Raw genomic sequence first — 20,659 nt, 5'->3', positions numbered from 1 at the left:
TATATGTATATAAACTGAGCCAAGACATTAACAAAACTTAAACAAAGTAAAATTTACGAAAGTAGAGGAAAAATTACACATCTGTCTTATTTATCATAAACGTTATCCAATCGCATTGTGATATTTATAAAAACAACGTTTTACATTATTAAAATCTTTCATACCCAAAATAATTATGGAATCGATTGAAAATAAGTAAATTAGAGCTTATAAGAACCTTTTTTTATTTTTTTGGTTTATACGTTTATACGAACTTAAACTCGTACATTTCCAGTTGAAGCAAAACGAAGTTTCATGAGTAGTCTGCAGATTGAGAAATTATGACAATTTTTATGTTATTGTACACTACACAATATTGATAAGATAGAGGCAGGTCTGTCTTAATCCTTGGGGCCCCTCCAATAAGATAATTTATATTATAAGCAACTTTGGGTTCATGACAGTTATAAACCACCTACTAATCAAATCAATTAATTACTAATCATTAAATAAATATTCAAAATGTATTCCTTTAAAAATATTCTACATCACTCCAACAACATTAGTGTGATAGAATTCTCAATCTATCTTAAAATAATAGGAATTTTTATTCATTCTTGATTCGCTTTAAAATTTCAATCACATAAGCTACGTGGACTATGGCTCGCGAGGTTCCAGACTTGAATGAAGACTTCAATGACTTGACTGAAACTAAAAACATTTCCCGGAATGTATAAAATAAAATTAACTATTATTAATAATATTTTTTCATTATTAATATCTTTCTCGGTTATAGTCCAATCTTCTGCAAACTTGGTGTATCTGTTCAAGTGTAATTTTTTTCTAGTTTGGCATAATCTTCTATTATTTTTTTTTCACTTACAACAATGGACTGCAATAAAAAATCACATTTATATATTTATTTTCTGGATATTAAATTTGACCAACACATTACCATTTAAAGCCTTACTTACATGAATTTTGTATTATCCTCTTTGTATTCCTAAATCCAACAAGAACCCAAAAGTTTCAAAAATCACAAAACCTAACAATTTCTAACATCACTTTTCAATGAATCCCTAATAATCATCTAAATTATTTTAAAAGAAGATACCCTCAGTACCTCCTAAAATAGAAAGTATTTAATGGTTCATTATTATTAACGTTTGCTAATCTTGAAAATAACAATACTTTGAAGTATTGTTATTTTGTATTGCAAGCACTGGAAGCGAGCTTGATACCTGCCCAAATTGTAGCAATGTTAATAATTTAAGTAATACTTTAGCCATTGAGAACAAAAGTGGTGTAAGTCAATCTGTTCTCATGACGATTCATTCTTATTAAAATATAATAAATTAATTAAATTCTTAGTTGGTTAATTTCAAATGCTCAATAATTCTTTGAGATGGTGTAGACTAGTGGTGGCCAACAAGTCGATCGAGGCCAATTTTGGTCGATCACAGTGAATAGTAGATCTGTCTTTATCTTAAGCTACTTTGAAATTATAAATATTGTTAATAATTATCCAAGTTCTTTTAATTCCTCTGGACATGTTTTTTTTTGTCCTTTAAATAATTATTGACCTTGTTTTTACGTTGGTACGTAAATACGTAGATAAGCCATTTATCTATATTTCAGTACGAGGTGTTGATAGATTAGCAAAAAATAAGTCATCATTCTTTTATGATAAATTTTCCTGACCCAAAAACAAATAAACGTGAAAGTGAAATATTAAAATCAAATTATCAGCCTTAAAGTGCATATTTATAACATTTTTTTCATATTTACAAAGGATACAACTTATACATTGAAATTTATAAAAAAAATTGAATCGCATTTTAAGTTCAATCTATCTTGAACAAGCGTTGGAAAATCGATTTTTTTAGGTAACGTGTATGGAAAGTTGGGTCTGGAAATTAATTTTCTTCTCGAAAACTTATAAGTGATTTAAAAAATAAAAAATAGTTGTAAACACATATTTTACTTCTATCCATACCTCATTGGAATGGACCTTATACCGAAACACAGAGTACAAATAGTCTGCATTTCACAACCCTTCTCACCCCATAGACTACGCCTGTGTAAGTCAATCGCAACACACTTTTAACATAAAAAATAGATTTTATATATTGAAAATTTGGTGTAGACTGATTAATTTTAATAGACTTTTTCCTCACTACAAACTTAATAGAAGTTTCCCTACAGCCATGAATAATTCAAAACTCCAATTTTGACTTACACCGCTTTTGCACTCAACGCCTCATATAAAGATTAACTTCTTAACTGTAAAATTTCCTGATTAATAATTATTTAAGAAACTAATTACATTTCTCTTCTTACCCAAACGATTCTTGATAATTTATATGCGTCGCTTATTTGCGAATTATTCCTGACTCAAGGGTCATAAAATAATAAAGGTATCAGTAATAAGAATAATATATTTTTATTTTTAGACTATAAGTTGTAGTAAACGTTATAATCCAGTTTTATGATAAAATTATTTTCTTCTTCAAGAGTTTTACTGTAAAAATATTATCTTTAATATTAGATAATGTTGCCATTATTTTCTTTTCTGAAATTGTTAAAGACAATGTTCCATTTTATTTCCTTCTTGTCATTTAAAATTTATAGAAAGGTGGCGATGTAAACACCAGGTTCAATCATCGGAATTAATTAAGAACACGATAACTAAATACTAATAGTCATGCAAAGTTACTCAATCTATTGAAATTTCAAAATTTTAATAACTAATTTTTGTTTAGTCACTAAAAATAGATAGAATTTTCTTGTAAGTATAATTAATATTATTTACTATCAAATGTTGTAATTTGAAAAAATATTATATTGAAGATACCTAAGGCATTTCTTTGTAATTATGTTAGATTTTTTCATTTTATATCCTACTAGAAATAAAGCGAAAACAATATATATTAAAGATTAATGATTTTTTTAAAAATTGTATAACCCTCTAACAATAATCCTAATAGAATTGTTAAATTGTGATCTACTTGGTATTATGTTATGAAAGTTATTTTATGTGAATTATTAATAGTATTTATTAGTTTTGATTTATTCTAATGAAAGTAAATTTTATATTTTCATAATAGTATTGCTTACTATATATTATTAACATCAAATTACTTCAGTTGTTTGATAAATGACTCTCCTTCATAGAATAGACAAAATAAAAAAAAATAGAATAAACAGAAGATTAGCAACTGTAAGTCTTTAATTAAAAACATACCAAAGCAATTGGTGGTAAAGACCACATCACAATATTTGTGGAGATAATTTTTATTACAATATTATAAAAATAATAAAAGGAAAATATTAAAACCCATATTTGCAGCTAACAACATTAATATTACACAAAGAATTTTTCCAGAACAAAAATGTTGATTTTTTTAAAAAATATTTAAATAGAGTTTCAACAATTATTTTACTAATCTCAATATTTGAATACATTCAATTAAGAATAGTTATTTTTGATATGGCATATAATAACATCTTTTAACCTTTCCATACATGGTCACTATTTATATTTTTATTATAATATTAATAATACATACGATAATAGTAAATATATAATTTAATACATAATAAGTTTTTAAGAAATAATTAACAATAAATTGAAATAACAAACTACTTTGGCTTTAATTTTCCCCTAATGGTAAAATAATTTTTTTTTCCTAGTAATATTTAATGATTTAATATTTTTAATATAATATATAGAATTGTATCATATTTAATAATTGTTAAGGTATTTTTATTGGAAATAAATATTTAATATGTGACTGACAGATAAATGGTAATTGTTAAATAGGCTAATGCATACAAATGAAATTACGAACAATTTGGTTTTGTCTAATCACACTAAAAATTTTAATTAATAACTTTATTTCATTTTTATTATTATATATGCTAATGGAATAATTGTGAGTTCATTATGTCTAAAATTAAAAGTTTTAAAAGTTATTTTTGATTATTTTTGGTGCCTCTATTGCCTTTCCGTATTGATTTAGTAGGTTTAAATTTCTAATGTGATTTAAGTCGGCCTTAAATGAATGTCTAATAGGAGGTTTATTTTTATTTTAAAGATTAATGAAAAAAAAAATCACGTTTTTCAAACAAAATTGAGGTAGAAACACGACCTTAGATGGAATTCTGATGATCACTATTTTATGATTTCAACCCACGACAATCATGATTTCCTCTATATTTTTTCGTATTGTTAGGCAGAGTAACTGCGAATAGCGAGAACCTAGTAATTCATTAAACATAATGAGTGATTAAATTGAGAAAACAAATAGAACAGTAAATAGCTTAATAATGCAAATATAAAATAATCTATAAGTAATAATTCCTTAAAAGGCATCGTAAAGGTGGTGAAAGTTCTTTATATTTAATGAATAGTCATTAGGTTATATATTGGATTTGGCCAATTAATAATATTTTAATTTTAGAAAGAAAGTTAATATTTCAGGTAAAAAGTAGACAAAATATAATAAAAATATTACATGCATTTTAAAGGAAAAATTAATATAAATTTTATGATAATGTTCATGTAATGTGTAATGAAATCTTACAAGCTAATTTCACAAAAATCAAAAAAACTATTTATCATCAATGAAGATACATATACTTTCCTTATATAATCGGAAATATGATTTTACAGTCTTTCTATACATAAAGAAGGAAATACCCTTTTGTAGTGGGAAATTTATTTTAGTTGAGGAGCTGAATGCGTACAAATTTCGGTTGCCCTAGAAATCATTGAAAACTGTCGAGTAGAACCGTGTTTATGACAGTTGTGTGAAGATGACTATCACAGTATAATTAAGAATTAGTGCAAGAAACAGATTTCTCGGACTAAATTCAAATAAGTTAATTGCTTTATTTCTTTCGGTCTACCATTTTTTTTCTGAATTGTTCTGCTTTAAATTAATACAGACTGCAGCAGCGAATGTCTGTAAATTCATTCGTGGTTGAAATAAAAAAGTAACAATTTAAAAAAATAAATGAATAGAATCAAATTTGAAATAGAATAGAATTGGTACTAAACTCCTTGGGGAAATAGAGCAAAGTTAAGAAAAACCTTAGTAGGATTTAGCTTAGTCGAGAGTAATTCCCTGGTGTTTCTCCAGTCCGAATAGGTTACAGGGGCAGAATGATATGTCCAGGGTAGTAATACATGTGTGACCTTCCGAATAGGGTGAACTACGTTACCACCCCAGTGAGAACTACGTTACCGCCCCAGTGAGAACTACGTTAATGAAATACTCAAGCCCTCGTCCTGAGAGCAAAGAAAGGTGAGAAAACCTCTATTTATGACATTAATAATAAATCTGTTTTAATACAATTATCAGCTCTAAGCCTAGCCCTTTCCTCCCCTTTCAAAAAATTGTTGCAGGAATGCCGCTATTATTTGATCTTCAGAATTCTAATATTTTTGGAACACTTAGTTATGTGTATAAAAAAATCAATTTCAATAACCGTTGATAACCCGAAATAAATAAATTTAATTAATTGATTTATTGTGGTATTATGATTTTTGTGCGCAGAAACTGAAAATTAAGCTCAGTTTCTTCCATCACGTACAATTTATCGTATATCCACGATATTTAATCACATTTTTTTACTATGCCAAGTGGTTTAGATCGCTACCGTGAGGGTTTTTTTTCCGACCCTCCATTGAAAATAAATAATACAATAATTTAGTAAAAAATATATAAGTTGTAAATGCTTCCTTCTTTTACCCATAGGTATTTTAAGGGGTATAGTGAGGTCCATTGTACGCCACTGACTCTCCACATACAGTGGACTATACCTCTTAAAAATACGTATGGGTAAAAGAAGGAAGCATTTACAACTTAAATATTTTTTACTAAATTATTATTTATTTTCAATGGAGGGTACAAAAAATGCCAAATGGTACGTATTGGTTTCTACTGGCTCGATTTGAATTTAAAGTATATAGACAATAAGTTTATGATTATTTTTTAAAAATTGAGTGAATTTTTTTAAAAATTGAAAGTTAGCAAAAAATTCAAATGTAGCAGATATATACTATATTATTATCATGAGAAAGAGAGATCACTCGTCTTTTCAACCGTACCAAAACGTTTGAAAGCGGTCAAAGATGGCACGAGTTAAAACAGTTACAGGTTGATCTAGGAAATTAATTCACTATCTCTGGCAAATGGCTTTTTATTTTTTACTGGAGATTTATATACAAAAATTACATTTCCTCAAGCCACCTAAAAAATAAACTTCAACATAGTGGAAAAAATTAAAGCAGTTTAGATATTATGAAAATATGTGTCAAAAGCTATATAATTATGTAGATACATAACAAGCTTTCTCATTGCAATCTCCTTGCTAATCTGTTACCATTTTCCTTAAAAATGTGCATTCTTCTATCATTTGAAATTATTAAGTAAAGTTGTATTTGTAATAAAGAAGTTTTGATTAAGTAAAAAAAAAAGAAAGTAAATTATAAAAATATAAAGAAAACAAAATTAACGAAATTTCTATAAAACTCAACTTGAAGCCTATATCTCTCCGATAGCTATAACTAAGCCTATATTATCTGTAAAATTTTGACCGAATTCAAGTGTTGGTACGGTTGGAAGACGAGAAAAGATACAATGATATGTGAAAGTTTCATGGTTTTTACGCTACTCTACTGGCATTATTTGCAAAATAATAATAATATATCTGGCAAAAATTGGTAAATTATGGAAGAAAGGGAGTTCATTTTCTGTTTCAGTATCACAGAAAACATATGCTAAAATTATTGAATTAAATTTTAAAAATTTTTTGTGGAAATTCGTATTCCATCGTATTTTGATGAATGGTTTACTTCTAATTGTTGTAATGTTGGCCGAAGAACCTTCGGACCTCGGAGAGGGGCAAGGGGTGGGTAGGGGTCGACAGTAGAAGCCAGTCGCCGTCACAATCATGGACCGACTGGAGGTTGCAGTCCAAGATGCCGTCAAGAGCTACGGCACAACCTACGTCCTCAAGGGTCTGTCTATGGCAGTCAACTCTGGCACAATGTGAGTACTCCTAGATGGTTATAATTGTAAAGTGGAATTTAAAAAAAATAAAAACGACCTAGTGTAAGTTTTATTTGAATATTTGTAAAAATTATCTAATAGAAATTGGTTTATATTTTCAGAACTTGATGATTTTAACAATAATTTTGTTTTTTTCCAATATCGATTCTTGTATAATATTACAATTAACGTCGTATGTTGTCGAATAATGTATTCTACGTTGTTTTTCCATTAAATTGAAATATACCAAAAGCTCGGTCCATTTTATTTATATTAATTTTCACTCCATGTGTTTTTAAACAAGATGCCCAATAATTCAACAGGAGGAAAATGCATTTTCTTTATACATTAAAGAGAAAAAAAAGAACATTGTTATTAAGCCGATACATTAGCGACACAATGTTGGCTACAACAAACAAATAAAGTAAAACCAGCAAAGTTTGACGAAGTTGCCAAATATATTCATGAAAATATATGCAGCATGGTTTTTTCGGTCCTGAATAGCTATTAAATGCAATTTGTGTAACTTAAAGTGTGTATTGTTAAAATTCTTATTTCCACTATATTAAGAAAATTTATAAAAAAAAAAATTATTGTATACTATAGCCGGATGAATATTTCTGCTATAATTTCAATGTTTATAAATGTTTCGTCGTAATATTATTTACTTAATTATCAAACGATTTTGTATTAAATTCTTAATATTCTATCTTTACAAACTGTCTACACATCAGTAAGTTTTCTACGATATCCCACATGAACGAAAAAAATCAATATGATATTTATACTAACTAAATAAAATTATCTACTCAAAATTTTATTTAAATCACGTAACAACTATTGTAGGATACGTATATAATGTTTTTTTACTTCAAGAATTCTTTCGAAAAGTCTCTGAAAAATACATTTTTAATTTTAACAGATTAAAGATTTTTTTTATTAAAAAAAAAAACAAAAGCTTAAGCTACATCGTTTTATTTTATTTTCGATATCAACACTTCAAATTTGTTTGAAAAATCATTAAAATTAAGAAAAAAATATATAATTATAATGATAAAATTAATCATTTAATCGTTAAATAAATAAATATTTAGAAAGAATTTTTGAGAAAATTAAAGAGATTTCACAATAAAAAAATCATAACAAAACAACAAAGGTTCCCTTTTTTTTAATGATTGTTTTTTTAACTTACATAAATTTCCTCATTTGTTTGATATATTAATTACTTTGTAGTTCATGAATACATAAAAAACAAATGTACTTATAAAATATGTAAAATAAATACTTTTTGTTAAATATAATGTTTAGTTAAAGCTACATTATACTCGGCTAAAATGTTATTATGATATATACTTATAACTTTTTTTTCCAGATAAATGATCTACAAATTTAGTTTATAAATCATATATCTTCATTCATATGTCATGACTTGTGTCGGTGATAGAAGTATAAAAAGTTAAGATCGGCAATGAAATCGGTGTCCTTTTCGAGATGATTTTCGGTAGTATGGTAGTTATGGAAGATTTCCATAGTAAAGGAATTCAAATCCGTACCTTAGTAAAATTTTTCGCTAAGAAGGACTCAGCAATGGAGAGTTTCCGTCAAGAAATGTGTTACTGTTAAAATTCGCTGAATAAAAATTTTTTCTGGCAAGAAAAAAACTTCCTCCACAAGTTTTTGTCGAGGTATAAAGGTTTTGTGCACTTCTACAGCGGCTCTAAATTAAGTCAGAGGGCGGGAACTTTGTGATTTAAGTTTGTATTCCAGAAATATCATTTGAAGATCTAATTTTTTTTTTTTTACTCACTAAATTGTTTCGGTCGTTTTCAAGGTTTTACGTACCTACACAGTCCCTCCAAATTGACCAAAACGTCATTTTTGGAAATCTCAGAATTTTTCTTAACACAATTGCATTTTTTTTTGCCTTTTTAACTGTTGGTAAAACAATTAAATTGCTTAGTATTTATTTTAAAACAAAACTGAGGGGGAAATACGGCTTTAGTATACTTTCCTATCTTTTTATTTTATGTCATTACATAAATTCATATTAATGAAGATTTACTAATTTTATTTAATAAAACTGAAAAAGAACGTATTTGATCCATATTTATATTTTTTTTAGTGAAGTCTTATTGATGCCAGATGCTTGAAATATCGGTCTTTGAATGACATAATATTTCAGTTTATTGGCTAGTAGCATTGTACACACGATAACTCATCATCCTGTTGCTAACAAATCCTAATATTTTATTTTAAAAAATAGGCCTATTCAGGTACTAATTGGTATATTAGTTTAAACTCGAAATTCTGAAAGTGCACTGTAATATATTAGTATGACTGCGGCCCTTCAGAATTAAAAAAAAATAAAAAAAATATTCGATTTTCCGACACTTTTTCAAGATAGATTTTTATTAATTTTATTTTATTGTTAACTTCAATGTATACGTTTTTGTACTATTTTTTCGTAAATATGAAAGAGTTGTTATGAAAATGCATAGTAAGACTGATAATTTGATTTCAATATTTCCCTTTCGGATTTTTTTTTTTTGGGGGGGAAGGGGCCAGGAAAATGTATCATGAAAGCAAAATATAACTTACTTTTTGGTAATCTATCAATAGTTTGCTGAGTACACCTCGTACTGAAATAAAGATATACGGCGTATTTACGTACCTACGTAAAAATAATTACAATAATTATTTAAAGAGCCAAAAAACCCATGTCCAGAAGAATTAAAAGAACATGTATAATTATTAACAATATTTATTAATTCAAAGTAGCTATAGGTAAAGACAGATTTACTTTGTTGCCTTAACACTAATGGGAAGGCTGAATTTGCATGTATCTAAACAAGGAATCATAATAAGGTGTAAATCCTGACAAAGATAATAATAATGAGTCCACGCGTTGTGTTCGGTGACAAGTGTAACACGTAAGTCAAAATATATTGTGCTGTGTGGGCAGTGTCAGGGTGTCATAATTCTAGGAATTTATGAACTTTGAAAATTTCCAGAATGCATTAACATATTGTTGAATTTTTTTTTCTTCTACAATCGCTTTGAAGTTCATGGTATACGAAATTCCACACATTGTGAGCGATCGAGACCAAAATCGGCCTCGCGATCGTATTGTTGGCCACCCTATATTAGAGGATATATGAATATTATATATTAAAGATATTTCATATAACGCTACCCTTCATGTACAGATTTTTTTTTTTATATTTGAGGAATAGTAGAACGTATACATTTTCCAGATATAATTATGTACTACTAAATGGATATCGTATTCAAAATAATATATATTTAAAAGCAACTCTACTCTCAATGACATTCTAATTACTAGCGATCTTCTACGGGAGTCGGTACTTTCTCAAGTAACAATGCTTCTAAAAACCTACTCATCGAATGATTTGCATCATTTTTTTTTTGTTGTCTTTTATTCTCTTTGTTATCCATCCTGGTAACAAATGGGCCTTTTTTAAAAAAACTTTCTTCACTTTAATATCTTATTCTAAACTTTACTTTGATAGCTCGTTCTAAACTTCAATTATAATTGAAGTTATGTCTTTAAGTAAGCATAAAGTTAAAAAGATCAAACAGATATAGAATTCATTTATAAACTGAAATCGAAGCCGATTTTTCAAAATACTCCTTATTAAGTTTTTAAATGGAGCAAATATGTAGGATTTATTTATATTGATATTTTTTCGCTTTTTAAATGAACTGGAATAATTCATAATATGTTTATACTACGTTTTTTTTTATGCAAAAAATTTTCATTAGAAGATTAAATAAATTTAAATATAGCTTTAAATTTGTCTATGATTCAGTGTAGAGATGTAAGTATATATAACTTTTTGAGGATCAGACAATAAGACTACAATATGAGGTGACTTTTAGTAACTTGTTTGCATGGTCAAGCCAATAGCACATTATAATGTGCTCTACACTACTGTGATACCACAACTAGCTCTGTTTGGGCTAGAACTGTATGTGTATGAGTGTGTTGTTAAGATTGTTATTTGTTAAATGCTTGTTGAACTTAATTGCTGTGTTAAATTGTTATTATTGATGTTAAAAATCTTTTAAAGCCCATCAGGAGATATAATCCTACATAAGCGGCAAAGTAAGGAGTCGGATTATGGCAATGACCTAGTTGGTCGCTGCAACGCTGCCTATACACGAACGCAATGAGGATATAAACCCATAATATAATATTCCAACTACTATTTAAATAACAAGGAGTGAATTAACACGAAGTTTATCAACAAATATATACAAAGTTAACACATTTCAGAAAAGTTATTTATATACGGATATAGCATTAAAATAAATGTAGTGAAGTAGTTACATTACTGATTTATTTAGTTCTGACTTTTACGAAAGCCCTATTTCAAATACTACTGTCATAATTTTAATACTATTATACTAAACTGTATAACAGAAAAACATGAATAAAATATGAGAATGAAATCAGAGCGAAAAATAAAGTTTTCGTATAAATACATTTAGTTAAAAATAAGAATATAAATAAATTTTTATCTATAAAAATGTATCTGATTTTATAGAGATTATTTTTTGAACTAATTTAATTATTTAGGCAACTCGAGTATCTTCAAAATTTTTCTCTCAGAATTTCTACAGAAACTACTATCCGTATCAATCATTGCAACAATTCTTAAATCTATACTATTCCTATTATCATTCATTAAATTTTCATAATCATAAATAAATAAAATAAGATATATGAATTCAGGAGTATATATGCCAAGTTAGCCTAGCAATGTTACAATATATGTTTTTATATGTAATTTTACTAAGTATATAGGTTCGTTCCAAGCACCAGTTTGCTGATTCTCAAAGCTGTCCTTGGAACAAACCCTATATACCAAAATATTGCAGCCTTGGGACTGGCCGAAAAAAGTGAAACTACAGGAAATAAAATAATGTATTAAATTTTTATTAATAATGATCATGAGTTGCATTGCTTCATTATTGCTATATTTGAGGATGTACTGTATATAGATGTAATCAACAATATAGATAGTTTGACATAAATTATTGAGTTAAAATTAAAAATTTAAAAATATTCTATTATATGGTTTCATAACATAAATTGAAACAATACATGCTAAAAGGAGTAAAAATTTGAGAAATTTTGATTAAAAAATATATACTTTTCTACTTGAAAATTCGCGGATTTCATTATCTTTAAACCAAAATCCATCCAATTTAGTTCATTTTTTCGTTCAGACATTTTGATTATTTTTATATCATATATACTCACAATGCTTCAATATTATATTGAAACAATTCGGAACGACTGAATTATGAATGTGTGGTAAAAGATTTTTTTGGAGTGAAACAAAGTTGATATTCGTTTTAGCACTTCAAGAAACCCTTAAATACGAATTTTCGAGAAAAAAAATCGGAAAATATTTTAGTCCAAAATTTGAGCCCTACGTCATATAAGCTGATGCCTTTGATTCATTTTTAAAAATCAAAGAAACAAAAATAACTTCAATAATGCGCATACTAATCTTGGTAGTGCTCTATAATTTGCACCAAAAGCGCACAAACCGGGTCTAATAAAACAAATTAGAACCGGAGATATAAAATAAAATGTGTGACCTTTTTTCCCCAATTTGAAACCCATATTCTGCCCTATAAGGGCATTTTAAATCTAATTTAATCTACGTTTAGTTGAAGTCGAATGAAAGAGTAGATATTAAGCTTTCCAATGGTTCTATTAATGTAGGAATTGGATAAACTGAAGAGGAGTAAAACGATCATAATATGATATATTATGAACAATAGTCATAGGGAAGAAAAAATCCTCCGAATAAATTGAGTTGAAAAATTTCTAATTTTTAATTTTTTTGAAAAATGATATTTGTTAGTTTGAGACGACACTAGAAACGAATATGAAATTCTTTTCCTTAACAAAAATTTTTCTGACCTACTTTACCGCGAGCAACATTATGTATTTATACATCATATACATATGTTTCTTGAGTTGTTGAACATTGGTAAATAGGTTTCACTTCAAAAATTTCATATATTTATGTAAATTTGAGAATTGTTTGGAAAATGGGGATTATACTCAGAAACTTTAACGATGGATGAGTTACTTCAACTAATAACAAATACAAAGTAAGCCTAGTTACCAAAAACTTTTCTTTTTTTTTTTTATTGTATAATATTACATTCTGTCATATATACTGAAAATATTGATGAGGACTATAAAACACATTCCCTCTATGTTAGCAAATATATAAATGGTGTGGTAGCAAAATTATAAATTGAGCAAAAAAATAATAACAGAAATAAACAAGAATAAATTAAATTAAAAAAATAAAATAACATCTTAAATCATCCATATTTACATTCTGCTAGAGGAACTCCAAACCGAGCTTATCTTCTACCTGTCAAGGAAAACGCCAGGAAACTGGAATATTCCGGTATTTTTCTCTGAATCGTGTTACTGGTGCCAAAAAAAAAAAATAAAAAAATAAATAAAATCAAATAAATTACCTAAAGTAAGGAAGAAAATAGGATATATCGCTGCTTACATCTAACCAAAGAGTCTTTTTTATTTTTTATTAAATGTATCCCCTAGATTTTACCGTGGACACGTAGTTTTCGTTACTACGTGACAGTTCCCATTAGCATTGGGACAATCTATAGGACGACATCGATTGAGAAAGTAACTTGTCTGCAGTACTATCTTTGGAATATATTCAATTCAACATTCAAAATACTTTTTTTTTATATGCTAGTATTAAATTAAATATATATTTATGTATATAAAACCATTTAACTAAAACACTAACAAAGGATCGATTTAGGTAATATCTAGTGTTTTTCTCCGGGTAATATCCAAGTACCCGCTAGTTTATATTTTGTAGGTTCTAAATATAGACGGATGAACTTTATAAACAAATTAAGGTCTTATTTGTAAACAATTACTCAATAATAATTTACTAACCGAATAGAAGGCGGCAGTATTTCAGTTTCCTAGAGTGGTTTCAAACAATGCTCTAAATCTACGTGATTTTGTATCAAAAATCAAAATTTGTCCGTATAATGGGAATTTTTATTCATTCATAAATATATAAAAAGAAAATTATTATAAAAGGTCTCAATTATTTCTTAATGTGCATCAATAATTCTAAATTATAATAATTTTGATCTCAAAAACTGTTAGAGACTATCTAGTGCACAGCATTACGTACGTCATTAAAAAAACACTTTAAACAACCACATTAAACCACAACAAACCACATTAAAAAAAATACTTTTTTGTGTGGTAAAGTGGTTTTTAGTAATAAATCCCTTTTTCAGTGCATCATGGAGCTTCCGGGAATTGAAGATTCCAATTAGGTGACCTCAATGCTCCCCAGCATCCCTGGAGTAGGGGGATGATATAATTTTAATAATTCATTGTTACCAAGGGATGGAGTTCTTTCGCATTCCGTAAAAACTGAAGTGTATTTCCTCACTTCAAAATTAGAACAAGTAATATCTCTCTCAGTTATATCTGATAACATTTCTAATGGCTATAGATTACTTAGAAAAGGCAAAACAAATTGGAGTAATACTTATGCAACTTTTCATTTTTTTTTTTTTTAATTTTACGAACATTGTAGACTAGTGAGGTTTTTTTTCTCACTTTAATGTATTATCTGTACAGACATTTTTCTCTTTTTGTCAATTGCAATCCATACTTCTAACAAATTAAAGTTTTTTGAAGCATCAATCACAGAAAATAAAAGGTAATTCAAATTAGTGTTGCAGTTAGTTGCATCCTAGGAAACAATTTTTTTTTTAACACGTTTTTTGAGTCACTATTTTGGTATATCGGAACTATTCGAGCCCTGCCAACCGGTTTGGTCCCTTGCACAATCTACCTGCTCCAACTGATAGGTCGTCCACGTCCTAATGTTAAAATAAAAAAGATACTTGGAATGATGGACTGAAACTATTATAAAGTTTTCTATAAATAAATTATTATAAACCTCCACCTATATTTAGAGGACGAAAAATAAGCAAATCATTAGAAATAATATCTTTATTATTGTGTAGAACTGAAAATAATAATTGCACATACGTTTTTGGTTAAAACATTTTACATCATACAAACGAAATAGGTAACTTTTTTTTCTGTAGGATTAATTAATATGTTTATTTACGTAAATGGTTTTCAAGATGACTAAAATGTATCTATTGGATATAAAATTTCATATTATCATTTCATGATTATTCTTAATATTTTGGAAAATAAAGTATTGTTTACAATATTTAAACCGAAGAATGATGAGTCAACTTGAAAACTTGAGTTTTCAATGCGGAATCACGTGTATCACGAATCCTCTAAACGTAGTTGTAGAAACATTATTGCAGGTATTAATAGTAGGGGTAACATTAAAATGGATATTTCAAAGGAAAATACTCACAAATTTGACATTATCTCAGTATATTAGATAGTAACGGTTTCTTAAAAATTTACTAATATGAATATAATACAATTTAAGTAATATATAAGGAATTATTATATGTGCCTAATATCTGCTGCTTTGAAAATAGAAATTGTTTGCATGTAATTGGATTTTCGTGGCACAAATAAAAATTATCGCAGTTAAAAGTGACGCTACATTGAAGGGCATCGGAATTGATTTCAGTTCACCTTCGTAAGTACCACGTTACAATGTAAATAGATATTCATTACAATTTAAGGCCTAGTCATTTACATCAAAAATGTCATTACGCTTGCACATGACGACATTTTTGTAACCGTCCGGCAGATTCGTTGTTCTTTATGAATTATTAAATTTTGTTTCGAAATATTTTCGTTTTGACCTCGAATCAAGATAATTTTTAATTTTATATTTAAATTCTAAAAAAATGTAATCATGTTATTTTTAAAAAGACCTGTTAAAGAAATTATAAAAATCATATAGTAGTGTTATTAGGTTGAATTCCGACCAATGAGTGACTAAGTAGTATCATTAATCGATAGTAGTTCGATGAATTTTGCCATTAGTTTTTCATCTTTATTTTTTATAAGGAAATGCAGAGGGATTATGGTAATTTTAGAGATATGAATTTAGTTACGGAAATACCTCTTTGGATAAGGACTGATGGAGGGAAGAGAGAATAGACAGGAGACTGAGAGTTAGTGCATAGCAAGGAAGTGCGTGTTAGAGAATAAAAAAAAAAATCAGCGTTGACCTGGATTGATAGTGTTGTGAGGTGCGTCTTACTTCTGGTGGATGTCAAGACAGTGTACGAGAAGAAATACCTGACAAGTGTTCTGAGATTGGATCCCAATAGGGACACTCTGCGAAAAAATTAGAAGCATTTTTCTATCGTTAATACTGTATTGATTTTATAATTGAATATTATGTTTATGATTTTTTTTATCGGCTTGAGTAAATTCAATAGGTTTTATTTCATTCATCTAATTCTTTCGTTTTTATTCTTACGATTTTATTTTATTTTACATTTAAACCAATCTTGCAAACTGTCTTCTATTTACATCTGAAGGAAACTGCAAAATAAAAATCCAACGAGCCAGTGATGTACAATCAATATATTTGTATATGTTTTGAGAGCTATCAGAGAGATTCAACCTATTTCCAATACCATGTGGAGCTTTTTAATTTTTTTAGTTCACACAATATATAAAAATTGGATTCTTAAGTCATTTGTATTGGTAATGTGATTAGGTTAAAATTGAATTCATTTTAATTCGAAATTAAATTCGTCGTAATTGATATTAATTTCTTTGAATAGAAATTAATGGAAGTCCATTTCCCCCTTTTTTTCCGATGGTATGAAGAAAGGACGGAAAATTGTTGGTGCTATGGAAGCTCAAACATGAAATCCGGCCTCGCATGTTTGTAGAGTTTGTGTAGCACTATGTTTTTTTTTTTTTTATGAACAACTGAGATACAGTAGAGCACTGTGGTCGTCTAGGATTTACTTCTATAGTACCTTCTATTGTACACTTATCCAAATTGCAATCCATATTTTTTCTTGATCAGACAAATACCGTCTAAGCTATCCCTGCGTGTATTTCCAATAGTATACCTTGCTGGATCAGTGTCTAAATCTCACTTTGTTTAATTGCCTTGCTCATTGCATTCCGGCACCATTTTCTTAGTAATGGTTGTGGTTTTTCCTCATGTACTTAATATAAAAAAATCACGAAATTTTAAAAACTTTTTCTATAATTCACAACCTCTTATGATTTTGGTTTTTAGATATAGACTTTTTTCGTTCATTGCTAGACAAAGAATACACTCTTATCTTGTTACTATGTTCAGATGAATATGGATTATTCTTAGATATTCCATTTTTTCAAAATATGCCGATATATGGAATTTCATGTTCCAATTGTAGTCTATTAAGATACATTATTACAACAACGATTCGATATGAAATTCATTCCAGAAAATAATTGTATCATTTAATGCCAAAATTAATAATCCTACGATTCAAAAATAAATATTTTGATGTATAATACATTAGTATTTTTATAATTAATTGAAATGATTTCTCAAAATAATTTTCAATTTTTAAGAAGTTGCGAAGCTCTTCTAAATGAAATATGGGTTTTCAAATTAAATATACAAATATTTACATTATTTTTAGTTGACATTTATTTGGGATATTAATTATGCCATTTTGTTTTACCGAAGACTTATTTAATGATTTTTTGGCATAAATTATTTTTTGAATTTTTTTTCTTATCATATATTCTTACATTTCATTCTGAATGCTTCAAATGAAAAAAAATATATGATGTAAGGTTTGTTTCAGCAAGAGTTTGGACAATCATTAAATTTGGGGGCACGTTTTTTTTTCTTGTTTTTTAAAAAATCCTTTACCTGTAAAGAACCACCAATTTTATGATGTTGAGACTAACCTACAATAAATGTAATAGATACTAGACTATTCATTTACAAGTAACTACAATTTACATAGAATACAAATAACATGGAGAGGGTTCTGCAATGTTGAAGCGTTACTCATTCACATCCTTGGTTACTGCAATGATTCAGTCATAAACTTCAATTAACTTTTGAATTAACTGAATCATAAACCTAGAGATCAAATAAGAAACTGAGAAACAATCATAAATATTACCTCACCCGCACTTTTGTCAATCTGCAACGGTTATTATGTGATAATAAAACTTAAAGAGACTTTTACAACATCAAATAAGTTATTGAAATATTATTATTATTGAAATGAAACCTCTATCTAGTGGAAGTTATTTACTGAAATAACCATACATGATGTCTTCCTCTTTTTGTGTTTCTGAATTGGAACTTTGTTTCTACTAATAAACATAAGGATATATTTAAGGGGTATAGTCAGAAACAAAACTCGTTCATTTCGTATTGTTCATTTGTGATTTTGTTGAAGACATTTTTAAGACAACGAAAAAAAGACTTGGAAAGAGAATAGGATATTAAATTACATTTATAACTACGAAAATAATTAAAATGAAATTTATTAAAAAGTATCTAGCAACAACGGAGTCCATTCTAGAACATTTTTTTCGCCTTTTGTTTCCGGAACCACTGTTGATATGTACGGCACCTAAAAATGTAAAAAAATATTTATTATTGATTTGTTTGTTTATTGTACTAACATATATAATAAATTAATAAATATGTGATAACATATATTTTGTAATATATTCAGACGATGAAACATGTAATATGTACTATTAATGTTATTCTAAACAAATAAGTCTCAGAATATGTTTTTTTTTTTACTCTTGTCATTTCTGCATCTAATACTCCGTATTGTTTCTAAAATCTCCTTTCATAATTCAGAAGGTTTCGAAAATCTAGATCATATGGACTAAATGTGGACAACTTTTTGCTTAATATCCATAGTATTACGATTCAAATTAAATTCAAACGAATTTTAAATCGAACGACCATTTACTCACATTTTACTATCCAGGAACTGTATAGTGTTAAATTAAAACACAACACTAAAGTGTATTTCACAGGGCCGTCTTGGTCTAGGTTTTTTATTTAATTTTTCAATTCATAAACTTTTTTTGTTATGTAATTTTCATTTATTCCAAAACTAATCGATCATTACAGATATATTCATTACTCATTACCCATCAGTACAGAGCTTATTCACTGAGATTACCAATGCATGATGAGTAAAAGATAAACTGCGTATTTATAATCTTTTGGATTTATTTGGCTCATCAATACAAAATTAGAAAAAAAAAATGAAAAACTCGGTATGTTCGAAATCAAAACCCATTATGACCCTTATTAAAAAAAAAAAATCAATATATACATATAACATATAGATAAAAATTGTTAATAATAATAATAGGTTATTTATTACAATTTTGAGAAACCGTTTGTAAGTAATACATTCATATGAATGAATGTGGTCCGTAACAGTCGGAATGCGTAGATCTGTGTGAATGGTCTCGTTTGATACATAGAGTGGTTTCACAATACTATATGTATTCATTTCAATAAATTTAAACGACACAAGGCAACACATGACATTCCTGACGTAACTCGGCGTAGGCTGAAAAGGAGTTGGATGCGGGACCTCCTAGTGTATTAAAATAATGTACTTGACGTCAGGAGGATGCACCACTGGGTGCTATCTCCCTCATGCCATGCCTGGATAGAACATCTCATTTCCTGGTTGTAAAGTACATTTACAGGTGAAAATAAAAAGAATGAACGATAAAAAAAAATTGGTATAATTTTATGATACAATATGTTATATTATTATTACAATATATACAAAACATATTATCCATGAGTATGGGATAATATCCCGAAACGATGTACAAGCACAAAATATAGAATAGTATATATTGTAATTGGAAGTTTTCTTCAACTCAACAATTTAAAAAAAAAAATCATTTTATTTCTTTCAATATATAAAAATTCCTAGGGCAATAGATAACACCAAAAATTGAATATTAAGTAAAGATTATAAATATAAACCCTTTTGAGCCATAGTTCTCATACGCCTGCTTGAGCTTATTTTAAGTCAAAAGTGACTTTTCAAACAAATGGCAGTTTTTATATCCTAATAGAACAAAATGTTTTCCAAGGATCATTATACATATATCTTGGTTATAATAATTCGGTCTCAGGAAACATTTCGTTCTGATGTGATGAATTAATTATATTGTGATGTTTAATTACTGTTCAACTTGCCAAGAGCACTTCAATTCTCATTGTTATATCTGTCCAAATATAAAATTTTTAAATTCCAATGCATCTTAACTTATATATATATATATATATATACATATTTCGGTGACCTAAGAAAAAATATTACATAACTAAATTTTGAAGAGAGGACTCCTGGGGCGCGTTGACTTCCTTATTCACTATTCACACGTGTCCAAATAATTTATTTTTAGCTAATTATGATAAAAGTTCAATCGAATTCAAATGATTCACTTATTTTGACATTACTTAATTTATTTTATTGATCAAAGTCATTTTCGAAAGCTAAAACCTAAGCTCATAGTCAACAACGACAGTTTGATCAATTTTTAAATTGGTTTTCGGAATTATAGTGACTGTAGTGTAGTAATGATAACTTCA

The 20,659-nt window shown here is 27.7% G+C and overlaps 1 long non-coding RNA gene across 1 annotated transcript in view; it reads left to right on the top strand.

Annotated features, from left to right (window-relative positions):
- The first annotated feature begins 6,909 nt into the window (after positions 1-6,909).
- LOC136795087 (uncharacterized) overlaps positions 6,910-20,659 on the top strand; it is a 36,567-nt gene continuing 22,817 nt past the window's right edge. Inside the window, exon 1 of the long non-coding RNA XR_010842635.1 lies at positions 6,910-7,037. This is a non-coding gene — a long non-coding RNA (uncharacterized lncRNA). The remainder of the gene's footprint in view (positions 7,038-20,659) is intronic.

This window comes from Halyomorpha halys, unplaced genomic scaffold (assembly GCF_000696795.3).
Source record: "Halyomorpha halys isolate HHAL.00 unplaced genomic scaffold, Hhal_1.1 Scaffold1043.1, whole genome shotgun sequence".
NCBI lineage: Eukaryota > Metazoa > Arthropoda > Insecta > Hemiptera > Pentatomidae > Halyomorpha > Halyomorpha halys.
The sequence above is the reverse complement of the archived record's forward strand: the minus strand, read 5'-3'. Positions and strand labels throughout refer to the sequence as shown.